This window comes from Toxorhynchites rutilus, chromosome 1 (genome assembly GCF_029784135.1).
Source record: "Toxorhynchites rutilus septentrionalis strain SRP chromosome 1, ASM2978413v1, whole genome shotgun sequence".
In the NCBI taxonomy this organism is placed as follows: Eukaryota; Metazoa; Arthropoda; class Insecta; order Diptera; family Culicidae; genus Toxorhynchites; species Toxorhynchites rutilus.
This window is the reverse complement of record NC_073744.1, coordinates 81,566,682-81,594,581: the sequence shown is the minus strand read 5'-3', so window position 1 is coordinate 81,594,581 and position 27,900 is coordinate 81,566,682. Positions and strand designations below refer to the sequence as shown.

Genomic DNA, 27,900 nt, shown 5'->3' with positions numbered 1-27,900 from the left:
AAAATGCATCTATTCGTTTTTTCACGCCATTCTCAATAGCTTTGAGACAAAAATATGAAAAAAAAAAAACTGAAAGTACATCTTACTAAGGTGTATCGATCAATATTTCAAACAATTTCTTCATCAAAAAAATCAAATATTAAAAAAAAAAATTAAAACAAATTAATTTATATTTTAATTTTAAATTATTATTTTTTAAATTTTGAGGTTTAGTACTACTCTAGTTTGTATTCAAACTTCTTCCTACGTCTATTTTAGGTATATGTGATTTTTTTCAGAATTTTTAGAGTGTTTTTCACGGTACAAAAAAAATATATATTATATATTTTCAGGCATTTAGAAAATATTACTTTGAGACCCACTTTTGCTCTAATTTTTATTTAAATGCATTTGTATGTGTTGTTATTTCCACATGTACATTTTTTTCTTGAAGTTTTAAGAGGCGAAAAAAAAATTTCGGGCCTTTGAGCATTTTTAATTTATTGTGAATCTGTCGGTATATTTAGAGCATTGCGCTGTACAAAGATTTTTTTTTCTCGTATCTTAAAATATCTGAGATTTTCTTTACATTGGATTTAGATGGTTTACCGAATTCATAGGAGTCAGCAGTACGATAGAGCTCTGTGAGAAAAAATAATGTCCTTGTGGGGAGATCATTCGGATTAATGAGAAGAACGCTTCAAAAAATCAAAAATATTATTATTTTTTATTTTAATCTCACAATTTAAAACCACGAATAAAATAAAATAATCGATTTCAAGAAAATAAAAATAATAATGCAGACGGTGAAGAAAATTATGTTTGTGTCTGGTGACAGCTGGTGATTTTATTTGAGGGTACTTTTTACTCCCTTACCCAGCCAGACCCTTTGGAAATATAAAAAAAAAAATTTTTGTATCGTATTTTGTATGCACATTTATATATTATATATTTAATTTTTATCTCGAAGTTTTTGAGGACGGCGTGAAATAAAGGAAAAAGTACGTTTTTCACTATAGATCTTATGTTAAACCACATAGTGGTTCAAATAAACCGCCAAAATTTTTTTTAATATCCTATACAATATTTGCCATACAGCTGATGATTTAGTTTGGGGGCAATTTTTACTCCCTTACCCGGCCAGGCCCTTTATTTAGTTTCATCAACCAGTTCCTGTCTTTGGAGTGGCTAGTGGACGCCTTAGAAGATCTGGTTTTCCTGGGTGTATGTTCATAACTACATTTTCCCATCGGTTGTACTACATGTTATTTATTCTTTTATTGTTTTCAGAAAATAACTAATTACGAGCTCAAAGCTACCCGTAGAATTAAGATACGCATAGGAACAACCGAAATTGCCATTTTCATTCTCATACAAAAATAGAATATTTGATCCCATATTGTATCCGCATTAACACGATGCAATGAATAAACAGTACCCGAAAGATTTCTGGAAGTGATTTACGGAAACAGTTATATCTCGGTAATTGCCTTGACTCTCCAGCCATCATTGAACTAATAATCGAAGAGATAAGACCATATTGACAAGATTCGATGAATGGACAGTACTGACAACTTTTTCGAAAACACTTTTTATGGAAATGTTGTTAACTCGGTTGTTTCTTAACGGGTGACTCCACGGGAAGCATTAAATTTGTAATTCATTTCAGATAGAACATGATTAAGATTCTTAAAAAAATCGTCAAATATCATCAATTCTATCTAAATAAGTATATTTTCCGATGAGTTATGACTGTTTTAACACTACGTATGTGTACACTAGGGTGCCAATAAAAATTGTCATCTCTAATTTCAAAAAGTTACCCCATAAAAAATACTCACCGCCTCGAAAAAACACCCTATGCATAATATCAGCTCAATCGGACTTGAGGGAGAGTGGCGCAAAGCGGTCAGTTCGATTTTTTTTGAAAACCGGAAAATCACCTTGTTGATGCCAAATGTCTTAAAATTGCATGACTCTACTGTCATCTCGAAATTTGTTTTGTCAAAAATCGACACTTTGGGACTTTCGGAATGCGAGGCAAAACGTATGGTTTTGGGTGCAATTAAAAATAGTTATCTCGATTTTTCATTCGGAACATGCTACGGAATGTTGATTTGCACGATAAAATACCCAATGCAAAACATTAGCTCAATCGGACTTCATTTACCAGTGTCGGAAAGTTGAAATTTTGTCAAGAAAAAACTTCTCCATCTGAAAAGTCGATTTTTGACAAAAAAAGCAAGAGTGTGTATAACAATCATCAAATAAATGTGTAATTTGAGGCTCGAGTATTGACTTAACTATTTTTCCAACAGATTTTTCTATGCAACGAAAATTTTGTATGGTACAGATTGTGATAAAGATTTTTGGAAGTAAAAGTACAGAAGATAAAGTTTACACTTCAACTGTGACAAAAATTAGACTGCTTGCAGAATATTGACTGCCCTCGAAGATTCAATTAAGAAGCACCTATCAGATCAATGGATGGTGAAGGCAGATATTTTTGAGAACATTTGTAGGAGTTTTTTGTGGAGTTGATTAGGCAAATGAGAAAAAGATTCGATTTTAATGATCCGACGCTCAGCGCTGCTGTAAGGTCAACTCCCTGAAACGTTTCCAATATAACTAGCATCTACGTTATATAGGAAACGTTTCCGGGGTTCTACGATGTGATTTTACGAGATCTTCAGAACGAATTCCGTGCCCTGAAAGTAAAATTGCTCCGGAAGGAAATCTCCGCTTCAAAAAAAAACAAACATTCGCAGAATTGGTGGACGAAAATTGGATCAAAAGGTTTGATTGCACATCGTTGTAACAAGTCAATGTAAATATGAAGTTAATAAGTAAATGTAATATTTTGAAGATAATGAATGTGTTTTTTCATGTTAGTAGAACAGATTTTTCTCTACAACGAAAATTTTCGATGGTACAGATTTTCGGAAGAAAAAGTACACATTAAAAAGATTTTTATCCCTTCCGGTACAGATGATAATATGGCAGCACTTGTTAGCAGCAAGTTAAAGACATTGGTCATTTCAGTAACTTTGCTTACTTGAAATCTCCAAAAAAGAATTAGACTACTTTTTGGAAGGGCCAAAGTTTTTTTTTCTCAATTTTCTACGAAAATTTCTAACTCAAAAACTATAATATCTACAAAATTTTGGTCTATAAATGAAATGTAGGAAATTGTTTTCATGTAAAAAAATACATAAATAAAATTACACTGAAGAAAAATTATTTTGAAGATTAGAATTAATTTATTTCATAAACGTATTTTTTTTAATTCTCATAAAAATTATCAAAAGTAACAGTGTCTTTCTTCCAATTTATGAGAGACTTGGTGGTGGAATATTCATATCATTCATATAATTCATATAATTTAAAAAAAAAGAGTTTTATGTATTGCTTCGTAATACAAAAAACACAGATTATCAGAAAAGTAAAATAAATAGTTAGTTATGGTATTCTACAAAACAATTTCGTTTACTTGTGAAGCAAAAGTGGACATTGCACATAACACATTTATTATATGGTCTTTGTTAAGTCAGATCGGATCATGTTTGACAGTTTTTTTATTCGTTTAGAAACACATTTGCTGCCTCCGACATACGATTTATTTTGACATTCTTTAAAAAAAATATCGAGTCAATAATAATTGAACAATCGATAACGATTTTTGTAGAAGAGAAAAATATTTCCCTTGGGCGTGGAAGGGTTAGGATTTTTTTTTATTGAATATTGCTATTTTTAAAGAAAGCTTTAACAATTTCATTGTCCGACCAAAACTATGTAGTTCTTATAGCTTTTTGAGTTGGGTATTTTTAGATTTTTTTGTTATTTTTGGTTTTTTTCCGAAAACAAAGTTAACTTAAGGACTTTAAGACCTACAAAATTTTAATCACAGAATGAAATATAGGAAATAATTAATCTTCCATAAAAACTACAAAAAAATATAAAAATGACGCTGAAAAAAAAATAAAATTGAAATTCATTTTTTTCATAAATATATATTTTTTAAATTCAGAACGAAAACTATATGAATAGTCCATACAACTACCAACAAGACTCCCCATCAGAAAAAGGGCACAGTTACAGGAAAAAGGTTTTTTAACAAGTAAGCGGCCATTTTATCTACACTGCGTTTCATAACTATGGCACCACCATTTTATTCTTAGTTTACAGAGATATGTGAGAAGTCGATTGAATTGAAGTATATAAATAGTGTAGGATATAATAACTATCTTCATTTAAAGACTGGTCATTTGAGCTTTGTTATTGTGTCCAGGCCAGAAACACTCAAAAAACTAAAATTCCAGTATTTCATAACTATAGAACCAGACGGAAAACTTTCACTCCTTTGCAAAATTAACGTCAATTTCACATGAATTACAATAAGTTTCTAATTCGTAGATCAGCTTTAGTTCTCAATCAGTTCAAATGACACATTCGGGGTGGTTTCGACCAAGCTGCGCAATGTTGTAGTGTGTATCTCGTTCAACGCAATACAATAGAAATTAGATTAGCAATCATTAGAAATTCGAAACGTATTGTAATTGACGTGAAATTAACGTTAATTTTGTAAAATAGTAAAAAAAATAGTAAAATAAAATAGTTTTTCCATCTGGTTCTATAGTTATGAAAGATGGGAAATTTAAGTTCTTTGAATGTTTCACGTGTGAACACAACAATAAAGTTCAAATGGCCAGCCATTTAAATGAAAATAGTTGTTGTATTGGCGGTCACGACTGGTAATTTTCAAACAACTGCAGAGCCATCAACATCATCATTCTTTAGATATCTATACAATCCATTCATTATTATCATATCTAAAGTGACTTACAGTGACCCTTTTAGATACCTAAATCTACAACAACTATTCGATACCTGACCGACCGATCAAGAGATTTTTGGCAGATGGCTATTGTTTAAGAGCTGTCGTAACTCTCTGAAGGAAGAGTAGCACAAAGCGGTCAAAGTTTGAGTTTTTTGAAAATCTTCAAATCACCCAAGGGGGGAAATCGAGGTTTTCGAAAAAAAAATTTTGATGCCAAATGTCCTAGAATTGCATGAAACGTCGAGATCTAGTGTCATCTCGAAAAAAAATTTTTGCCAAAAATTGACACTCTGGCACATAGTTTTTTTTTTCGGAATACAAGACGAAACGTATGGTTTTAAGCACCAATAAAAATAGTTATCTCGATTTTCCATTCGGACCTTGTTGCGAAATGTTGATTTTCACGATAATATACCCTATGCAAAATATTAGCTCATTCGAGCTTCATTTATTTGTGTTGCAGACGTTAAAATTTGAGTTTTTTTTGAAAACCGAAAAATCACCGAAAATCGGGATTTTCAATTTTTTTATGTCAAATGTCTTAAATTGCATGACACGTCGAGATTATAGTTCTCTCAAAAAATTTTTTGTCAAAAATCGACTTTTCAGAGGGAAAAACGACCAAGCGCCAAAAAAAATTTTTTTGAAGAAATTTTTTGCCGGGATAACAGTAAATCTCGACGATTAATGCAATTTCAAGACGGCAATAACATTTTTTTTTAAAACTCCGATTTTCGGTGATCTTTTGTTTTTAAAACAAAATTCAAATCTTAACGCCTGTGACACTAATAAATGAAGTTCGCATGAGCTAATATTTTGCATAGGGTGTATTATCGTGCAAATCAACATTTTGCAGCAAGTTACGAATGAAAAACCGAGCTAACTAATTTTATTGGTACCCAAAACCATACGTTTCGTCTCGTATTCCGAAAAAAAAGTCCCAGAGTTTCGATTTTTGATAAAAAAAAATTTAGGTGACACTAGATCTCGACGTTTCATGCAATTCTAAGACATTTGGTATCAACTTTTTTTTCGAAAACCCCGATTTCCTTTACTCCCCCTTGGGTGATTTTTCGATTTTCAAAAAACTCAAACTTTAACCGCTTTGCGTCACTCTCCCTTAAGTCCGATTGAGCTGATATTTGGCATAGGGTGTTTTTTCGAGGCGGTGAACATTTTTTATGGGATAACTTTTTAAAATTAGCAGCACCTAAAAATAGAAAATTTTCGAGAGAAAATTAAGAAAAAGTTTTTGTTAGAAAAACTTTTTTGCCTTAAATATGCACAAGTTACGATATATGGAAAAGTTGTAGGGCAATCTGAGATGACCATTTTGAGAAAATCGACTTTTAGGTCTTGAAATCGATTTTTTTTTCAGTGTAATTTCAAATTTTCAGTATTTTTATTTATTTTCAGAGTTTCAGGAAAATAATAGAATTTTTAATTATTTTCCTAAAACTCTTCCATCACTTTTTTGTAGGACTTACCATTTTCTAGTAAAAAAATTTTATAACAAAATGATCAAAAATATTTAACCCTTTCCATATGTTAGTCGTGATAAATTTTCGGAAAACTAAGTATGCCAAGTTGCTTAATTAGGTAAGGTCTTCACGCCCAGAAAGTTTCATTGAGTTCTGAGAAGGTCATGCCAACATCTGGTCTAGTTGGCGCGAAATCCGTCATAGTTATGAAACGCAGTGTACGACCACCACGGGCCCGCTTACAGTGATTACAGTTGAAACCAATTTTCCACTACTCGGTCACACATTTCGACCGGAATGTTGCGAATTTCGCGTTGGATGCTCTACTAAAGTTGCTGGCTTGTTGGCATAGACATAGACCATTCAAATCCAAAAAAACCCACACGATTGGATATTTTTTTCTTTCTTGATTACCGAACCTTTCACTAACCCTTCACTAACCTGTAATGTTCTGCTGATAGACTTTATCCTCCTCGGTGTTCGCAATACTGAACACAAATAGGATTCCTTTTAAGTTTAACCGAATCCAGACGGAAGTAAGAATTCTCCTCCACTTATCTTGTTTGTTGTGAACCACCATTTGATTATATTTCACAGCTGCCCATCTAAAAAAACTCTGGCGTTGAAATCAATTTATTACCACAGTCAATCCGAAACGCGTCAACTCGCGAAGTTCAATTGATTTATGATGTCAGTTTCGGTGTTAGTGGCATGGCAAGCGCTAACTCGGATTGAAGAATGAATATTTTGAATCTGCTCTACCGTTGTTATATGTTTTCCTTAACACAACTTTGGAAACATTAATTCAAAAAGCCCTTCCTAGGTATCGATAAAACAAAGTTAAAGGTCAACAGTGTGACAAGATGACAAATTCTGATTCTCTTTTCTACGCTAACCTACGCTAACGCTTCAGCTAACCATCTCTGCCAGCGAACTTAACCGGTTTGACTGGAGATCACGTAGAGTTGTTGAATAAACTAATATGAACCTTTCGAGGCAGAGTATAGTTGCTCACCAGAAAAAAGGAGAACTAGTGAAAAATAGTTTATCTTTTGTTAGAACAAAATATGGAGCACACATGTGCTCCCGTGACCGAGTGGTTAGTGTCACACATATCACGGGGGGAGGGTTCGGATTCGATTCCCGTTCTGATCAGGATTTTTCGTCAACGATATTTCTTCCACCTTGCACAGGATTGGATGTTTCTGGAAAATTGCAGAAACCACTTAAGGTATGAAGGTAGGAGGAAGCCACAAATGGCTGCCACAATGGCGCTCATTTCTATCATCTCCCTCCCTCGCCAGAAAATCAATAATTTAAGGAATAGTGTGAAGAAAATGATCGTTTTCGCACACTTCCCATCAAGTAATATCAAGCTCTAAGCTCTAATCGATTACTCACAAGATATTAAATTTTCATCTGCCGTCACACTGTATAATGGAAAACGTCGGAAAACTCGAGCATCACTGATATCGAGATATGTCATGTAAAAAATCCTCAGCTTTCAAGAAAAATATTAAAAAATATAGCGCCCTCTAGTTCAAAGCCATGAAAACAATAAAGAATGATTACAATTAATAAATATAAAAATAAAAACCATTTTTTGTGCAAGTTCATCATTTATTAATAAAAGGGTTATTGGCTTGATATGTCGATCATCTAAATCAGTTTAGTGGTTCAAAAGTGGTATGAATTTTGGAAAAAAAATAATTTTTGGAAAAAGTGGAAAAATAGATGTTTTGGACCACCCTAAAATGAAAATGGGCACCTTAATAAAAAATTTAAAAAAATACGGGTCTAATGTTTTGCGATACAGAACAAAATTACCACGTTTGACGAAAATCTGAGAACCACTATATCGGATTGGCATGGAATGGCTGTATGGATGTATTTTCCTTAATAGTTATACAATGAAATAATATAATTTTATCTCACTTTTGTAGCAATAAACTTCGAAATATCTAGGTACGACGAACGGAACGCATTTACGTATAATGTAAATCAGTAAAAAAAAACATTAATTTATCAAAGTTGCTCAAAAATAAGTTTTGCATTTTTCATTTTCGTTTAATATGATTATGAAGACATCCTTTAAACTTTAATGAAACAAAATATGATTATACTATATTTTATATGGTTCATCAAATTATTCTGCTAGATATTTGGTTAAAATTTGATACAAATACCAACAAACATTTTCTGAGAAAAAACTAAGATGAAAAGATTTCTCAAAACCGAAAAGGTTTGATTGCAACTGAATACATAGTTCGAGAGTCGAATGAGAAAAAAAATCTTAATCATTTAACCCTACAATATATCACAATATACGACGAAATCACAGTATGTATCTCATTCATTTTGTTTCCTTATTTCGAAGAGTTTTACCGTGTCGAACTGACGCCTCCAACACTCGATATCATTTTTTTCATATGTGAGGAAGTAGTCGCCACCGGTTGCTATTAATTTCTCTCAGCCTGCGTTTACTTTCATTTTCCGTATACACATAACTCTGGGGATCGCCTTAAACTGCATCAAATTTGTTTCAATTCGCCATTTCTAACTTTCGCTTGCTCTCCCACTCCATATAAACAGACAAGTACGTCGGAGTCTGGCTGTTACAGAAACGCTCCTATTGGAATGTTTATTTCGAAACCAAAATGCCAAACGGAATAAACCGCATCACGTTCAGAGAGGCTGAGTTAAGAACTAACTATGCGGCATCAAATTTAGTACAAAAGAAATTGCAGAATAAACTACAAATAGTTAGCTTCAGGGATCATGATTTGATTTTTTATCTCTAAGCTGACTTTTGTAATTCCAAACAAGGTTTCAGTGAATGGCACCGCGTGCAATGAACCAGTGGTTCAAATATTCCACTAATGTATGGAAACTAATTTTCTGTTCACCTTCGTCCTTGTGAACTGTGGCAACTGTCGAAAACTGGCCAAAAACAATCAATGTAAATCATCTATAATAACGTAATGAACAAACTTGTTCTGAAATAACAGCTCATAATCATAGAAATAGGTGTACTTTTAGTATATTTCATATTCAAAAAAAAAGAGAAACGAGTTTCAACATAGTATTTTCATTCAACGAAAACAAAATATTCCTATTTGCTATAGAGCATTTCTTCATTTCAACAGGCGTATAACTATCGACAGCCAAAGTTGTGCTGCAGGCATTCAAAACAAAAACCCAAATGTTCCATCATCGAAATATACGATTGCCTTCGGAGTCATGAGTATACATTTAATCGATGATAATTGAACATGCATTTTGAGAAGTACATTCAACGTTCAACGGCCACCGCACCATCAGCATTGAAAACCATCAATCTCACGATTTACAACTTGCTTGAAATGTCAGGGTGTTCGGTAAACTCCGTCTCGTCGTATACTGTTTGCCGAGGTCCCTCAACTGGGTGATTCCACGGCGAATCAAGTTTTGTGTATTTGTTAGCTGAAATTCGAAGTTAACTGCTCCGACTAGCGTCGTATGAACGATTTGAAGTATGCGGAATTAGTACCACATGCAAATGAAATGTTACAAAACCGGTAAAAACCCACTAAACCTACTATTCGCAGAATATTTCCTCTTCCAAATACACTATGATTCATTACTATACAACAACTCATTTTGTTTTAAGTTTTCAGACTGATAAGACTGAAATTTTGTATATAGGGTAGGATACAATTACTATCTTCGTTGATCAGACTAGATTAATAACTTCATTGTTGTCATCGGATGCGAAACATTCAAAAAACTTTTTTTCATAACCAGATGATTTTTTTACTCATTACAAAATTGAAATCAAATTTGCATGAATTATGGCAAGCAAATTTCTATTTTTTAATGCTCTTTGGACACTTTCTATAATTATATGACATAGTGTACCACTAGCTTGTGTTTTTTAAATTTTTTTTCGTTTTGCCTAAAAATTTATTTCATATTCAAGTTTTCAAGATCGTTTTTATCTCCCATATCATGTTTTTATTTTTCCCCTTATTACAGTACTGCTCAGCTCCGTTGAATTCGTTTCTCTCATGTATCACGTATGTATGTATTGATGTTTAGATTCAAAATGGTTTGACATATACTACAGATGAGCTAGATTTGTTTGTATCATACACGAAAACTACTCACACATTTTGATAAAATTTTAGTTCACTTTGTCCCCGAGTTAAGTTTTGTGAAAAATACAGAAATACAGAACATACATACAGAAAAACGGATTTATATCAACAAAATTCTCAAATTTCTCAGGGTTTCTGAACACAACACTGTACGTTATTTTATAAATTCTCCAAAGCTGCACGCTATTTACTAATACTAACGCACGGTAGGTGAAGAATTAGCGCATTCGCCCGAGAAAGCTAGCGGATTGGCCATCGCTGAGGTTGGCCGACATAAGACTCACTTTGACATGTCATTTGTCGATCTGAAGCCATTTGAAGATCTTCTGGAGGTAGATGATGTTGTTTCTCGAACTCGGACAACTCGGACGAACTCGGCAACATGCCACTGAGTTGCAGCGAATCGCAGAATGTGTCCAGGAGTTAAAGCTGGACATTGCTACAAGACGGGAGCAAGGGTTGGAATTGATCGAGAAAATGAAGATATTGGAAGCTCAGCATGTCGATGAACTAAAGTGGAGAAAAGAATCAGAAACAACCCTTCGCAATCAGCCGAACAGTCGTGGGCTTCAGTTAGCGGCAGTGCAAGATATTATAAAGTACATTGAATGCAGACACGCAGAGGAGATGAAGAAACTTCAAGAAGCGGAATATTTTTTTTCTGCGGCAACAACTTGAGCAACTCAAGAAGCATTATGCTACATTGCAGAAACAGAACACTGATCTAGCGAAAGAGAGAGATTCAACGGCTGCGGGTGAATGAACAACATTTGCAGTCCAAATAAGCGGCTGCTAGTCAACAGAATCAGGATGACCATGATACACACGATGCAGAACGTACGTCACGAGCCCCACGATGATCAATCGTCTTCTCTGTTCTTTGTGAATGATTTTTTACGAATAAGCCACAGAAGATTATAGGGGATACAGAGGTTCTGCAAATGTATCCTGAGTTGTTCCCAAACCAAGGTGGTGTTCCGGACCCAACCGTTGAGTATAAAGGGCCATCTTCTCAGCAATAAGCAGACATACATGTTGTCACCAAGGAACTACCAGTATTTTCTAGAGATCCGGTAGATTGGCCGCTATCAGCACTCGACGGAGATATGTGGCTACTCAAACGCTGAAAACCTTCTATTGTTGCAGCGCAATCTCAAAGGGGCCGTCAAAAGGATGCAGTCAAAAGCTTCATACTGCATCCGTCAACGGTACCTGAGATTATTTCCATGCTTCAACAGTTGTAAGGCCGTCCGGAACAGATCGTGAACAGTATTATCGCTAAGGTACGAATAACCCCCGCTCCTAGTGATGATCGATTGGAAGCCTTTGCGAGTTTCGGACTGGTTGTGCAAAATTTTTGTGGTCATTTGAAAACAGTCGGGTTAGAAAGGCACTCGTCCAATGCCATTGTGCTTCAGGAACATGTCGTCAAAGTTAAGTTGGGCGCTTTTTTTTCTTTATTATAGTGATTTTCAACACATTTCGGCTGGTTCGTCACTTCCATTTTTGGAAGAATGTCGGGAGTGAGAATTGAACTCGTGATCTCTGCGTGAGAGGTATGGATGTTACCACTACGCCAGATCGCCTCCTAGTTGGACGCTTTATCAGGAACAAGTTCCAGTAGTGGGCCTAAATGTGTTCAGCGGCTACATGGCAAAAATATCGTCAGCCGCAAGTGGCGTGACCCAGCTTGTCAGCATTCCATCAAAAGTTGTGAGAGAAGATGGGAGTAAACCTAAGCGTAAATCATACGTTAACACTCAAATGATATCTGAACCAAAACAGTCGAAGTATCCTGAAGAGCCAACTAGAACGAGAATCCAGGAGGAAGCATCGGAAGAATCCCAGCAATCGAAGCAAACGAATTCAAGCAGCAAATTTTGTCCGATGTGCAATGTAGCCGGCCACTAAATGGGAAGTTGTGCAGCCTTTTAAATATTAGATTTAGACGCTCGTTGGAAATCAGTCATAGCACATAAGCTTTGTACACGATGTCTGACTTCGCACGCTCGTTGACTGTGTAAGGGCGAAGTATGTGGTATTAATGAATCCCCGAAATCGTCTCATCATCATCATCGTCTTGTGCCTTTTGGGCCACAGGTCGAATCGAAATCGGACAAAGAATCTACGAGTGCGGTAGTCACAATCATCCTCAACTTGCATCATCGACGCTGTTCCGTATACTCTCCGTCACTTTGTTTGGTCATAAAAGACAGGTTGACACATTCGCACTCCTGGATGGTGGATCCTCGGTGACAATCGTCGAAAGGACAATCGCAGGGAAGTTAGGGGTTCAAGGCAGGATAGAATCGTTGTGTCTGCAATGGATTGGAGGTGTTACCAAGAACATAGCGGGGTCGAGATTCACCGGATGTGCCGATGAACATCATGATATCTGACGCGGCAATATTCGAGCGGCCTGCTTTCCAGCGCACTCTCAGTACATCAAAAACTCAATGCATCGGAGCAAGTCATGAAACGACATTATATGGATGACCGATTGGACAGTTTTGATACAGCGAAAGAGGCGGTGGCAGTGGCGATGGATGTAATCGAAGTGCACAAACGAGCAGGGTTTTTATATTAGAAATTGGATGTCGAGCAATGGAAGCGTACTCGAAAGACTGAAGGGACGAAATCATCGAAATCTCTGTTACCGGAAAAGGAGTCGAAACTCAATCGAGTTCTGGGAATAGCGTGGTTACAGAAAGAAGATGTATTCACATTCTCCATGCAGTTTTGAGAAGTTATTTAAAATCTGGTGGAAGCTAACCGGATTCCTACAAAAAGAAAAATGCTGAAAGTGGTAATGAGCATATACGATCCACTGGTTCTTGTAGCTTCGTTTGTGGTTCACGGGAAGACACTAATTCAGGAGGTTTGGAGGGCAGAAACTGTGTGTGATGAAAGAATACCAGAAGAGATTGCAATGCGTTGATGGGACTGACTTTTAGTGTTCAAGAAAATGGACGGATTGTGCATACCCCATTGCAATTTTCCAGGATACGACATCGACAGTTACGAACAGAGATGCCAACCTTCCTGTGTTTTCAGGATTTCCCAGACTTTTTGGCACGTTCCCTGATATCCTGACAAACATTGAATTTTGCCTGATGTTTCAGAAAGAATCCTGATTCATTCTATTTCTGCACGTTTAACTGTAAAAATAAAGCACGTTTAACTGTAAAAATGAAAATTATCCGTAAAAGTACACTGGGATCCCTGTCAAAGTATTCGTGGTTTGCAATTAGAAAGGTCATAAAAGCTCTTCAGTCCGCACATGTATAATGCTTACATTAAATTGAATTCTCCTGATACAAGGCTGTACTAAACTAGTTTATGTATGATCGTTGCAAGTCGACTGAAAGAGTCTGGGTGAAAGTCCAATTTATTCCCACTACGCGAAAATATTTCGAGGCTTCTTAAAACAAGCTAGATAATTTAATAAATTAGAACATTTGGAAAATTTATGAGATAATAACGAGATTATCTTTGCGGGACAACATTACCTTGTATGATGTACGAGTAGCCGCAGTTATTGGTGAAGGATTGCGTTTCAGAGTGTAATATTATTGAAGAGAAGCTTTCTGAATACAAAGTCAATATAATATTTTTTTATGACAGTTGCTTGTCAGATTTAAAGTACAATAATCTTTAATGGTAAAAATTTAATAGTAAATATATCTAGAATCGAATCAAATAATATCAAAATTAAGAAAAAAACATTCAACAATTCATCAACTGCGAATATGCTTTCCTCATTTGATGAATAATTTCATTCCAAAGAATGAACGATGCATTCGCAGAAATTTTGAAAATTATTATTTACTATAGTGATGGTGCAGGGTTTAACGAAAAATATAAAAAACATCAAATTATCCTTACAAAATTTTCTCAGTGGCGAGAACTTCAACTCATTGACCAGCAAAAAAAAAATACAAAAAAAAACAAACATGTTCTAGAAGGATGGAATTTCGCAGCTGCGTGAAATATATTGAAAGATTGTAGACCGAAATAATAAGAATATAGAATAAAATTGAATGTATAAAAATTAGTGATGAAACGGATAGTGATTTGGCCGGATACCGGATATCCGGCAAGCTTCTAGGCCGAATAACCGAATATCCGGTTCTTTATTTGCAAATACGCAACGGAGAGAAACTGCATATGTACAAAGAAGCTAATAAAGGAATATGTTTTAGAGACAGATAAACAAATTTTTACATAAAAGTAATGAACGATGAATCAATTTTCCGTTTAGAATAAATACCCTTTGATTGGGTATCATGTTTTCTGCAAGGAAACTTGAACAGATTTTTTTTTTGACGTGGGACTACGTCTAACCGGAGTATATGGGGGGTAAAATGAAAACCTAAACACAGAACATGCAGGAAAAAATGAAAGATTCCGAATGCTTATAACTCGAACATTTCTTACTGGATCGGAAAGATGTTTGCATCAATTGATAGGGAATATTTCTACGCTTCTATCGCTATTGATAAAATGTTATTTTTCATTAGCTAAACAAATGAATAATTGTAAAATGTTAAGCGTTATCTAAACGCCCTAACTGCCTCATTTTGATTGGCCCGATCTACGGTTTCCCTAATACAGCCATCAAAACCAAGCAGCCTTGGGTATATCGGCATTGCAAATACATGAAAGTATGGGGACTTTTTTTTCTCACCGAAATGAGTTCCCTAACACAGACTTCAAACCCAAGCAGCGTTGGAGAGATCGGCATTGCAAATACATGAAAGTCGGGGGTATTTTTGTTCCGACTGAAATGTGTTTCCCTAACACAGACTTCAAATACATGGAGCTTAGGGAAATTGGCATTGCAAATACATGCAAGTCGGGGGTATTTTTGTTCCGACTGAAATGTGTTTCCCTAACACAGACTTCAAATACATGGAGCTTAGGGAAATTGGCATTGCAAATACATGCAAGTCGGGGATGATTTGTTCCGACTGAAATGTGTTTCCCTAACACAGACTTCAAACCAAGATATGTGGGTAAATGGGCTCAGCAAATAAATGCAAACTGCGAGTACTTTTGTACTCGCTTGCCTTTGTGTAAACTAGAATATGTTTCCTTAAAACAGTCTTCCGGGGGTACTTCTGCACTCGCATGTTTTATTTTGCACTCCGAAAAGTGTTTTCCTAACACGGATTACAAAAGCAGGTACGAACACAACGCTTTGGCTCGGTTATTCAAGATTACATTGAAGGATATGCCTTCATAACCGTTTGCTACGATAACGCCTACTGATTAAACAATATGCGTTCAATGTACATGTCAAAATAGAAACTGAGTGCCTGAAGTTCATCAAATCAAGCAAATTCACGGTTCAAGATATACGTACACTTGAGAGATGCAAACTTCAGAAGGAAACGTAAAATAAAATAATCGTTTGATAATTCATCCGTTCCCATAATTTGTCCTAGGCATCATACCAAACGTAAAAGGACTGTCATTAAATTTACTTGTAACAAAGAACATAATCTATCACAATGCATGAATTGACCTTATATGTAATTATACAATATTTTTACTCACAAAGCAAATATATTGAATTCAATCAAATTCGGGAATTGTTTCATTCAATCAAAAATTTAATCAATACAAACGAATGATTGCTACGCTAAGGTAGTCCCACGTAAACCTTGCGGTTATATCATAGATATAACCCACCCATTTTTTTTTTGACGTAGAACTACGTCTTTCATTAAGGGTGCCAAATCAGAAAACAGGTCACGTTTTTATGAAATAAAGTTAACGTTAATAACTATTTTTGCCGTGAACGGATTTTGGCGATTTACATACTAAACGAATCGGAAATTCCGTAAGATTTGTTCAATATGCTATACATTAGAATCCCCTGGTATGTAAATGGTTAAAATCCATGAAAACTTTAAGCGTTTCCATTTTCCCATACATTTGTTCTGTCCATTTGTGTGCTTTCCCGAACAGAACTGTCAATAACGAGCAACTTATCGACGACCAACGGAGGGGAAATCGTAGGATTTAAAGTCTCCGTGAACAAAGGAAAAGTAGAAGAATGAAGAGGAATACTAGCCTAGAGTATAAAAACAGTGGATCTCGCTGAGACGAACTTTCATTCGGCATCGGACTGTTGAGCAATCCAGTTCACTTTGCTTTCGCTGCGCTTCGATCTAAGATTGGACCCCACCAGTGGTAATCCAACTTGGATATCGTCGTTTGGTTTTTCTGTTTCTGTTTTTCTGTTTTTCGCGTTATTCGTATGGTGTGTTTTTCTTTCCGCGTCATAAATTGGACGCTTCGCGTAGTGTATGATGAGAAGGAGGAAAGGAAGGCAGGCTCGAGCCCTGCAAAAAAACGAACGCATTGCCAGGGGCAATAAAATTTCGAAGCAAGCGTCATCTAATGATGCACGCGATGTTGGTGCAGTGAAAAGCGCTCGCACTGAACCGAGCCTTCGCGAGTGTGACACCGCATCGCACAACAGCGAAGTAGGCGATTTCGGCGCGTCGGTCGAAAATATAAACGCCGTTACCCAGGCAGCAATAAAAATCAAGCTCAAGCTGGTGGTGAAGGCGGTCGCTCTTGCCAAACTCATCAGCGTATTCGCATTGATGGGTGTTACAGCAGAGTACAAGCTGTTTGGCATAATTCAGTCTTTTTCCAAGCAGTTAACATTGTTTGTTTTCCGTCATCACAAGGGCTTCGTTGGTGCCTTTGGAAATGAATGCCTTGGTGGAAATGAAATAAATTTCGACATACGATCAGCTAGTGTTTTGTTTTGCGAGGGCAAGAATGAAGGATCAATCAATTGTCGTCAACTGATTCTACAAAGGAAAAACCATTTCAGAGATTATTCTACTAAGCAGTTGTTTCTAAAATTTCACAGCATTATAGAATAATCTCCGGAGGTATAAACAAGAGACTTATACAAAATAACAGCGTAGTTCTACGTCAACAATGCGGTGGTATCTTGGACACAACCTCCTATAGTTTTTTATAAGGATTTTCTATTACAATGATGAAATTGTTATGGATATTTTGAAATAATTTTAACACCGGTCGAGTAAGAGTAAATACTACGAATTTAAATAAGCAAAGAACATCATTCAATTATTTTCATTCAAGATTAAAAAATTTAGAACAGTTTTCGGGGATAATAAGGGCACACACATTCACTAACTAGACGACACAACAGTGGTGCTTTATGGAGGAGTGCATTAGGCTTCTTCAGGCATTTGAGGAAATAACAAAAAATACAAGTTCTGGCCTCTCCTGTGCATCCAAAGTAATTTCGCATGTTACTGTTACTTAGGAGAAGATCTTAATTATCTAATTGCAACCTTTTTGGGGTCGAGGTTCAAGTCAGACTAATTCGGAGTTCTTGAAACGATAACAGCCCGGTAAGAAAATATTATTAGAGTATATAAAATATCTAGCGATGAATCTTGTGGGATTCTCAAAATTTAATATTCTAAAATTATTTATAATTATGTATGAATGATATTAATGATCTGTTTTGTTATGATTTATCTTGTGTTAATGAAAAATTATTGATTTTTCCTAATATCCGGTATCCGGCCGGATAGTAACCGGATATCCGTTTCATCTCTAATAAAAATGATGCTTTTGTTTTCCCAAAAACTGGCACGAGTTCTCCGGATAACCCAATATGGACATTCCTGATTTATCATGGATTTCTGCGATAGGCGAGGTTGTAATTTGGTTCTTCCCATTTCGTTCAAATCGTCGGGGGTTCTGTCGAAAATGCCAAAACGAAGACCTTTTTCCAAATACTGGAAACTTATCACACTACTTCAAAAACAGGGTATCACTCAATTGTTATTTTATTCAACAGCCTGTCCAAGAAGCAGCGTGCTACACTGTGTTTTAATTTATATAAATATCAAATGTTCTAGGTCCTCCAAACTATTCTGAAGTTCAACCCAATTAATCTACCATTTCACCCACGACTGGTACAATGTTCACAGCAAGAAAACTAACCCAGAATAGTTCATAGAGCCCGCGTGGTATGCTGGCTTCGATTGTATGTAAACATTAGATGTTACAGATACTCCAAATCATTCTAAAGTTTAGAAGGCCATATAGTGTATATATTGGTGTATATTAGAGTGGCAACGAAAATGGAAGATTTTCGAGGATCAAAAATTATAGGAGGTTGTGTCCAAGATACGACCGCATTGTTGACGTTGAACTACGCTGTTATTTTATATAAGTCGCTTGTTTATACCTTCGGATATTATTCTATAATGCTGTGAAATTTTCGAAACAACTGCTTAGTACAATGATCTTTGGAATGGTTTTTCATTGTAAAATCAGTTGACGATAATTGATTGATGATTCATTCTTGCCCTCGCAAAACAATACACTAGCTGATCGTATGTCGCAATTTATTTTATGTCAATGCATTGAAAATTTACCTCGAACGCTATTCCGGTGACCTTTTTCGCAATTGACCCAATTGATGGTTACACCAGCACCATTATTCCACATCTCATAACTACATCAATATATCTTTGGCACCGAATGGAAACAACACTTGCAAGTATCAAATATCATGCTACATGTTATTTAGTATTGCCTCGAAGCAATCGCACCTCTAGGCATCGTTCGTACAACGTAAACCAAGCCCCAAACAAGCGTTCATCATAGCATGCATACAGAACCATACATTGGAGGCGTGAAGCTACTAGGAATACAAATACTTCTCATCATTTTGCGCTATTCTCAAAAGAAACGCTTTTGTTAATATTACTGGCCTCAAAAAAAGTTGCATTACTTTCTCATGCTCGAGAGAAGCGCAGCTGTCACCCTTAGTGGAGGAATTTTTGCTACTGGTAAGCGAAACCTAATCACATACAAAATTCCAGAACGACATTTACTTTCTTGGTGACTAAACAAGCGAAATAAACTCTTTTTGTCAATATCAACAACCTCGAAAACAGTAGCAATGCTTAATTTTGTTCAATATTAGCGCAAATGCAATCCCAGTTGAAGGCAGTTTTGCGACTGGCGTGCGAACCTAAATAACTTATAATATTCCAGTAAGACATTCAAGATGCTTGGTATTCCCCAAATATTTTTTTGGAGCATAACCTTAACGCCTGCTTCGCCATAACGTCAGTTTAATGCATTGATGCATTCTCAAAGGCACCAAAGAAGCCGTTTACATTTTCGACCGACGCACCGAAATCGTCTATTTTGTTGTTGTTCGATGCGGTGTCACACTCGCGAAGGCTCGGTTCAATGCGAGCGCTTTTCACTACACCAACATCGCGTGCATCATTAGATGACGCTTGCCTCGAAATTTTATTGCCCCTGGCAATGCGTTCGTTTTTTGTAGGGCTAGAGCCTGCCCCCTCTTCTTCTTGCTCATCACACACTACGCGAAACGTCTAATTTATGACGCGGGAAGAAAAACACACGATACGAATAACGAACAGAAAAAGCAAACGACGATATCCAAGTTGGATTACCACTGGTGGGGTCCAATCTTAGATCGAAGCGCAGCGAAAGCAAAGTGAACTGGATTGCTCATCAGTCCGATGTCAGAACAAATGTATGGAAAAATGGAAACGCCTAAAGTTTTCATGAATTTTAACCATTTACAAACCAGGGGATTCTAATGTATAGCATATTAAACAAATCTTAGGGAATTTCCGATTCGTTTAGTATGTAAATCGCTCAAATCCGTTCGCGACAAAAATAGTTATTAACGTTAACTTTATTTCATAAAAACGTGACCTGTTTTCTGATTTGGCACCCTTAATGAAAGACGTAGTTCTACGTCAAAAATCAAAACTTTGAGCTTTGAGGCACCTCTAAATCATGTCCGATTGAGCTGAAACTTTGCACAGGTCATTTTTTGACGTGGGACTACGTCTAACCGGAATATATGGAGGGTAAAATGAAAACCTAAACACAGAACATGCAGGAAAAAATGAAAGATTTCGAATGCTTATAGCTCGAACATTTCGTACTGGATAAGAGAGATGTTTGCATCACTTGATTGGGAATATTTCTACGCATCTATCGCAACTAACAAAATGTTGTTTTTCATTAGATAAACAATTGAATAACTGTAAAATATTAGGCGTTATCTAAACGCCCTAACTGCATCGTTTTGATTGGCCCGATTTATGGTTTCCCTAACACAGCCATCAAAACCAAGCAGCCTTGGGGAAATCGGCATTGCAAATACTTGAAAGTAGGGGGACTTTTGTTCTCATCGAAAAATGTTCCCTAACACAGACTTTAAAACCAAGCAGTGAAATCGGCATTGCAAACACACGAAAGAGCCTAGAGGCGAGTGAACTGAAAAGTTTAAACCCTCTTGAAGCCAAAAAGAAGAAAAAGAACACACGAAAGTAGGGGGAGCTTTTGTTCCTACCGAAATGTGTTCCCTAATAGAGATTTCTAAACCAAGGTGCCTGGAGAAATCGGTATTTCAAATTCATGCAAGTCGGGGGTATTTTTGTTTCGACTGGAATGTGTTTCCCTAACACAGACTTCAAATCCATGAAGCGTGGGGAAATCGGCATTGCGAATTCATACAAATCGGGGGTATTTTTGTTCCGATTGAAATGTGTTTCCCTAACACAGACTTCAAAACCGAGGTTTCTGGGGAAATCGGCTCTGCAAATAAATGCAAACTGCGAGTACTTTTGTCCTCGCTTGCCTTTGTGCAGAGTGGAATATGTCTGTCCTAACATGATCTTCTAAACTTAGGAACCTGGGAAAATCGTGCAGCCACTAGAAGCGAATGAACTTCCCAGTTTCAAGCAACACTTTTGGGATGTAAACTTCAGAGGGAAATGTAAAATAAAATAATCGTTTGATAATTTTTTTTGTCTTTATTGACAAAAAACTTAGGCTGAAACTTAGGCTGGTTCATCAAACGTTTGATAATTCTTCCGTACATATATTTTGTTCTAGTCATCATACCAAACGTAAAAGGTCCGTAATTAAATTTACTTGTAACGAAGAACAATCAATCACAATAAATGAATTGACTTTACACGGCATTTGTTCATTTTTTTCACTCACAGAGCAAATATATTGAACTCAATTGAATTTGGAAACTGTTTCATTCAATCAAGAATTTAATCAATACAAACGAATGATTGCTAAGCTAAGGTAGTTCCACGTGAACCTTGCGGTTATATCATAGATATAACCCACTCATTTTTTTTTCATTTTTTTTTTTCAATTAACAAAATGTACATGGTCGGTTTTTGAAATTCGATGATGATTTTTTTTCCATACATCCATTGCCACCCTAGTGTACATAGTGTATATTTTGCAAGAAAGCATACTATGCATATTTTTTCAAAAATACTTTCTCGAATAAGAGGAAATATTTTAGGATACCTCATGTTGACCTTGATACCAAAATTTGGTTTGGACAAGCAAGATATAAGAAGTAAATTACCAATGAATAATACAAAAATAGAGAGAAATAGCTAAAACGCTCAACAATTCAATACCAAAAGTTGATAATTTCAATACTTGAGCAGTTTTGTTTTGGCATTGAATGTGCTTATTTGAGTATTCCAACAATATTGTGGGAAGTTGTTTATGGTATTTTTCTTTTGTATTTTACTTCGTATCTCATGCTAAACAGTACCTTTTTGAGGTATTGAACTATTCGCAAGTTTTGCGACGATCTTCTATCAACGACATTATGGACATGAAACGATAAATACGAGATTCTTCAAGTTTTGCCCAAATAAATCCGTCCCTCAAATATTGTTTCACAGTAATTACAGTTACAGTTTTATGAATATCAATAAGCTTCGTACAAAATTCTATTCCTCAAAAAAATATTGATTTCTATTTCTATTTCTCAAGCATTGGAATGGGTAAAAAAATCATTCTAGATAGCTCATAGCCGATCTTCCTAAAATAAAACAGTTTTACAGATCCAGTTTTTTTAAGAGGAATCTTCCAGTTTTTTGAAAAATATTATTTGCAACCCTGGCTGCATGTGTTTGTAGATGCCAGCGAACAAGCTTATGCAGCTGTAGCATATTTCCGCACACTCGACAAAGAGCAGATGAGGGTGTTACTTGTATCATCAAAAACTAAAGTAGTACCCCTTCGAGAGCTTCCAAGTCCACGATTGGAATTAATGGCAGCGTTGCTGGGAGCACACTTGCGGAAGTCCATAGAACAAAATCATACCCTGAAAATTAAAAAAAACTCATTTTTGGACTAATTCTGATTATACAGATCAATTCGTGGCCTTCAGAGTCAACGAAATGCTCAGTTTATAGAATATCCAGGAGTGGAGATGCATTTCAACCAAGATCAACGTTGCAGACGAGAAAACCAAGTGGGGAAAAGCCCCTACTTGCGATGTAGATGGTCGATGGTTCCAGGGACCAGAATTTCTGTATGAACAAGACATACAATGAACGGCAGATTCTGGTGAAGAAGAGTGTGCGGATGAAAGCGATATGTAACTCTGAGATAAGAAGGTTTGTTGCGCGTCGCGGTTCTCGCTTAGAAATCTATTCCGACAATGGAACTAATTTTAAGAGATGAAACGGATATCCGGCAACTATCCGGTATCCGACCTATCCAGCCAATATTTGCTATCCGGTCGGATACCGGATAGTGACCGGATACCGGATATTAGAAAAAAATCAATAATTTCTCATTAACACAAGATCATTTTTTTCAAAATAAATTAGTATCAACTCATAACATTGATTCATTCACACTATTAGTTTTGTTATAATTTGTTTAATCGACCGATTATACTTTGTTTCGTACACCAGGCCAACTTCATTGTAATATAAAATTCTTCGCAGAAAAAAAATGTGTTCGTTATTCCTTGCAGAAAAATTGATACTCTATTAACTCTACTGTACTCGCGCGAAAAATCGTAACTCGTACTCACAGACTGTGTGTGTCTCTATGATATAGCTATTGTATATTTACAGGCGTTATTGATATTTGAAATAAGATATAATTGAATGAAAAAAACTCCAGAAAATATTTTAGCTTTAACTTCATTCAGTTTTAATGGTCGCGGCCCCTTACCTTCATCTTAATGGAAATGGCCGATCATAAAGCTCTAACTCCGAACTATTCCTTGTGGATGAGTTCGAACGGAGTCCGCGAGCCTGAAGGGAACCCAATGGATAGCAGAGTGGCCTTGCAGAATAGCTGAAATATGGTGCAATATACTCTGGACAATTTTTGGCGTTGCTGGATAGCGGAATATATTTACTGACGATCACAAGGCGAACAAAGAGGTTTCGGGATGTAAGACCAATAATGGAAGATGAACTACAAATGTCAGAGGTGATGACATGCGGGAAGAGGAATGAGAAAGAAGATATAAACAAAGAATTATGAACAATATATTTCTAAATCTGAACGATTAGTTGACGAGAATAGAAAACTTTGCTAAAATATGAGTGCTTTTTCGGATTCCTTTAATTTTGTTATTGCAATCGGAGACTGAATTGTAAGTAGCTTCGATGCATTATTGTGAACCTATATTTAATGTAATAAATTATAGCTTGAAGCTTATATACACTCGGAGAAGAGCTGTCTTTATTCGCTGGGAGAACTCCGATAAATCTGTCTCAACATTTGTATGAACCCTTCTTTGCATAATGGTGTAAATTTCCATCATATCATTGAATGCCCAAAAATTGTATAAAAGAACAAGTTCGCTTTAAGTTGATCGTATCTGGACCTTGATTTATTTCATCAATAAAGAGAAAATCATGCAAAAAAGGGTTTAGATAATTTCGTATGTATAATGATAAGTTTTGCTAGTAATAACAGAAAAACTAAACGGTTTGGATGTTTTTCATTGAGTGCGACAACAGGTATAAAATATCGGGACCGCAATAAATCGATGCAGTAAACATCTTCAACAGAAACAACCGGTTAGGAAAAATGTAGTAGGCTAGAAATATTGTGGTGCGGGAAAAACATCATGTGTATAAATGCCTCATATTTCTATTATAAATTTATTCTCTCGTTTTCGTTTTTCGAAATTTATTCTGATATTAATGTAATGGGGACGAAGTCCCCATATATCGAGGATAAGGAATCGTGGCGGCCAAGATGACGCGATCTGAGTCCACCGCCGACCCGCCGTCGGCAGATTTTAAAACCCTTTATTTTTGATTCGAACAAAAGTTTGTATTCCATTTGGTTTGGGAGGAAATATGAGTTTTCCACAGCATTTGGGAATTTTTTGGCTCAAGCGTAACTTTTGAAAAAGGCGTATCGATTTTAGTAAGTGAAATCTTGGATAATTCATATCTCAAACACTATGAGTCGTACCGAAATAGTGTCTTAGAAAGAGTTATAAAGTATTGATGTTAAAACATGAAAAAATATACACTGAGAAAAAAATTAGTACAATTTTTTTATTTACAATAAATCATCGAATTTTTATGAATTTTCGGAACTTCGAATTTTTGTATGTTAATAATCATTTTTTGCCTCAAATCATGGATCCTGATATGATTTAAAATAAAAATAAAAAATCTCCTTCTAAATGCAGCCATACTCGAGATATTTAGAAAAACATTTCTAATTTATTGTCTTTTTCAATTTTATATATGTATGTTTAAATTTTTTTAATTTTTCATATAAAATAGAAGTCATGCAAAAAATTTAAAAAATGATGGTAAAACTATTTTTGGCGAACTTTGTAGAACATCGAATTTTTATGAATATTCGAAACATGAAATTTTTGTATGTTAGTAATCATTTTTAGACACAAACTATGAATCCTGATGTGGTTTAAAACAAAAAAGCTCTTTATCGATCTCCTTCTAAATGCAGCCATTCACGAGATATTTAAAAAAAATATTTGTATAGTAAATAGGCTCTTTTATTATGGTCGGTGTTAAGTCAGACCGAACCATGTGACATTTTTATAATTTCGAGAAAAAACGAACATAAAGTTTAATGCTCTGCAATTTTCAAAGCATTTAGTTTTTTCGTTCAATGTTGTCCTCAGAAATGTTAGCTACTCTCTGGCAATACTTTAACGTATGATGGTTGTAAAAAAAACATCAAGTATCATGCCAAAAAAGGCAGTTATTTAGCTGCCTATACGTACATGGTCCACTCTGACTGAACCAAATGGAGCATTTTTTAAGAGTTGGTTCACTATGACTGAACAATTTTGAAATATATCTCAATCAATTAACAGTTGTGAGTCAAAGCGTGCCATTCTGCTATGAAAATTAGAGTGTGAAGGACTGCATAAACATTTGTTTGCGTTCAGCATAATAGTCTCTGCCATCTACTGCTGGCATGAATTTGATTGCACGGCAAACATGTTAAGCATAAACTTCCCATTTTCAATAATCTTAGACAGTATTCGTCAATAGAATCGCCAAATTTGAATTCATTGTTATCGCTATAGCCTAAATCGCACTCTGAAATAGTACATTTTGCGATCATTCACACTGAAGACCAGCATTTTTCACTGATCCTTTCAGTCGGAGTGGACCAAGTTTATTTTTTAATATACTCAGAATGAGCACAAGTTCAAACACATTTCGACAAGGTATCTTTTAGCTTCGAGAAAATGTTTTGTTGGTTTGAATTCGGTGCTTGGATATTGTTTAAATTCAATATACAAATGATTATCACATGGTCCATCCACATATGTCGATCAATCATAACAATTTCGATCCGTTATTCCTGCTGTATGTGTGATTATTCAAATTTGAAAAATGTAGTATGTAGCTTACATAACGCTTAACCAAATGTAATTAATAACTCGGAAATTTTCATTTTTGCGACTTGGTCCCCTCTGACTTAATACCGACCATATGTTTGTCGTGTTATACCGTCATGTTAATGAAATTTTATGAATTTGCTTATAATTTTCAACAACTTTTCCAAATACATCATTATGGTAAAAATGTATGTTTAAGAGTTACGTTGAAAAACATTTCAAGATATGTGGCTTAATACGAAACGTAACGATGTCGATATCATTTGGAATTGCTCATTTCTAGTCACTACACTTTTTCTGAGTGGTTGTATCCGTTGAAGTCGTTTTCTGCAGCGACTTATTCCGGGAACCTAAAATATAATTTGGGGAAATTATTTTTCTGTAATTTAATCAATGTTTTTATCATGAATCATCTTTATCAATAAAATCCAAATTACATTCGAAAACCCCTCACAGCAAAATTTTGCATTGATTCTGATGTCAACCATTTACTCATTGGTGCTCTTTAACAGGACCACAGTCCAGTTAATGTTCGCCCAGTTAAAAACAGTCCAATTAAAGTGGATCCAGTTATCGAACGGCTACTGTAATACCTGACACAAACGTATTTGCTGGTAACCGCACACTTGATTTCCGCCCTAAGGCTCCATACATTCGGCTTAAAAATATTGACAATCACCAAATAGAAAATAAATATACACAGCGCTGTCGTGATCGTAAAACACGCTCAAATTATGACTCTCTGGTTCAGCAAACGATGGTGCTTAAATCGAATGGATTTGCTACCCATTCTGACGAAGATTGTTCGTTTGTGTAGCACCAATAATATATAGGAGCGTCAAAAAATGTTTTTTTCGCGGGTTATAAATCATGAATTATGTCGAGGGCTTGGGAATAAAGAGATCTTTTATAAAGGGTTGCGACGAATCAAATGCGGGAATAAGAATTTTTTGACACGTATAATAGGTTACATTGATTGAAGTGTTTCCAAAAGCATAAGTCCATGTTGTTGAGTTAGATGAGTACAAATTTACTAGTCATGTAGTATGGAATAAGTTGTTCATCTTCTTCTTCTTCTTCAATGGCACTAACGTTCCTAGAGGAACTTCGCCGTCTCAGCGTAGTATTACTTGCGTCATTTTTTATTAGTACTTAGTTGAGATTTCTATTCCAAATAACACGCCTTGAATGCATTCTGAATGGCAAGCTCTAGAATACGCGTGATCACAGTGCAAGTCGGAGGAAATTTCTTTGACGAAAAATTCCCCCGACCAGAACGGGAATCGAACCCGAACACCCGGCATGTTAGTTATGACGCTAACCACTCGGCCACGGGAGCACAATAAGTTGTTCATATATTTTGAATTTTACGTACCAAATAAAAGCTGATTCTAAAAAGTGTTCGAATAAGATTCAGTTTCAAGTCGACAAGGTATTATGAATTCAGACCTGCATTCGTAACAATAATATCTCCAAACAAGATCTGCAGAGGTGCACACATAATATCATTGTGAAGCGTGTACATAATACACTATCGTATGCTATTCATAACATTTGACATTTTCGACTGCAGTTAGGTATTTGTATCTCAAGCTGTCGCGCGGTTTAATTGTCTAATTCGCATTCCGCACTAGTAATGTTATTTACAGTGTTTTCGTAGCCCACTCATTATACTGATGATTATTTTATAGGCATGTGTTTCCTTTATTTCCCTTTGTT

General features: G+C 35.7%; 1 protein-coding gene across 1 annotated transcript in view; it reads right to left on the bottom strand.

Annotated features, from left to right (window-relative positions):
* LOC129766443 (leishmanolysin-like peptidase) overlaps positions 1–27,900 on the bottom strand; it is a 76,814-nt gene that overhangs the window by 47,570 nt on the left and 1,344 nt on the right. The gene's annotated exons all lie outside the window — the stretch shown is intronic.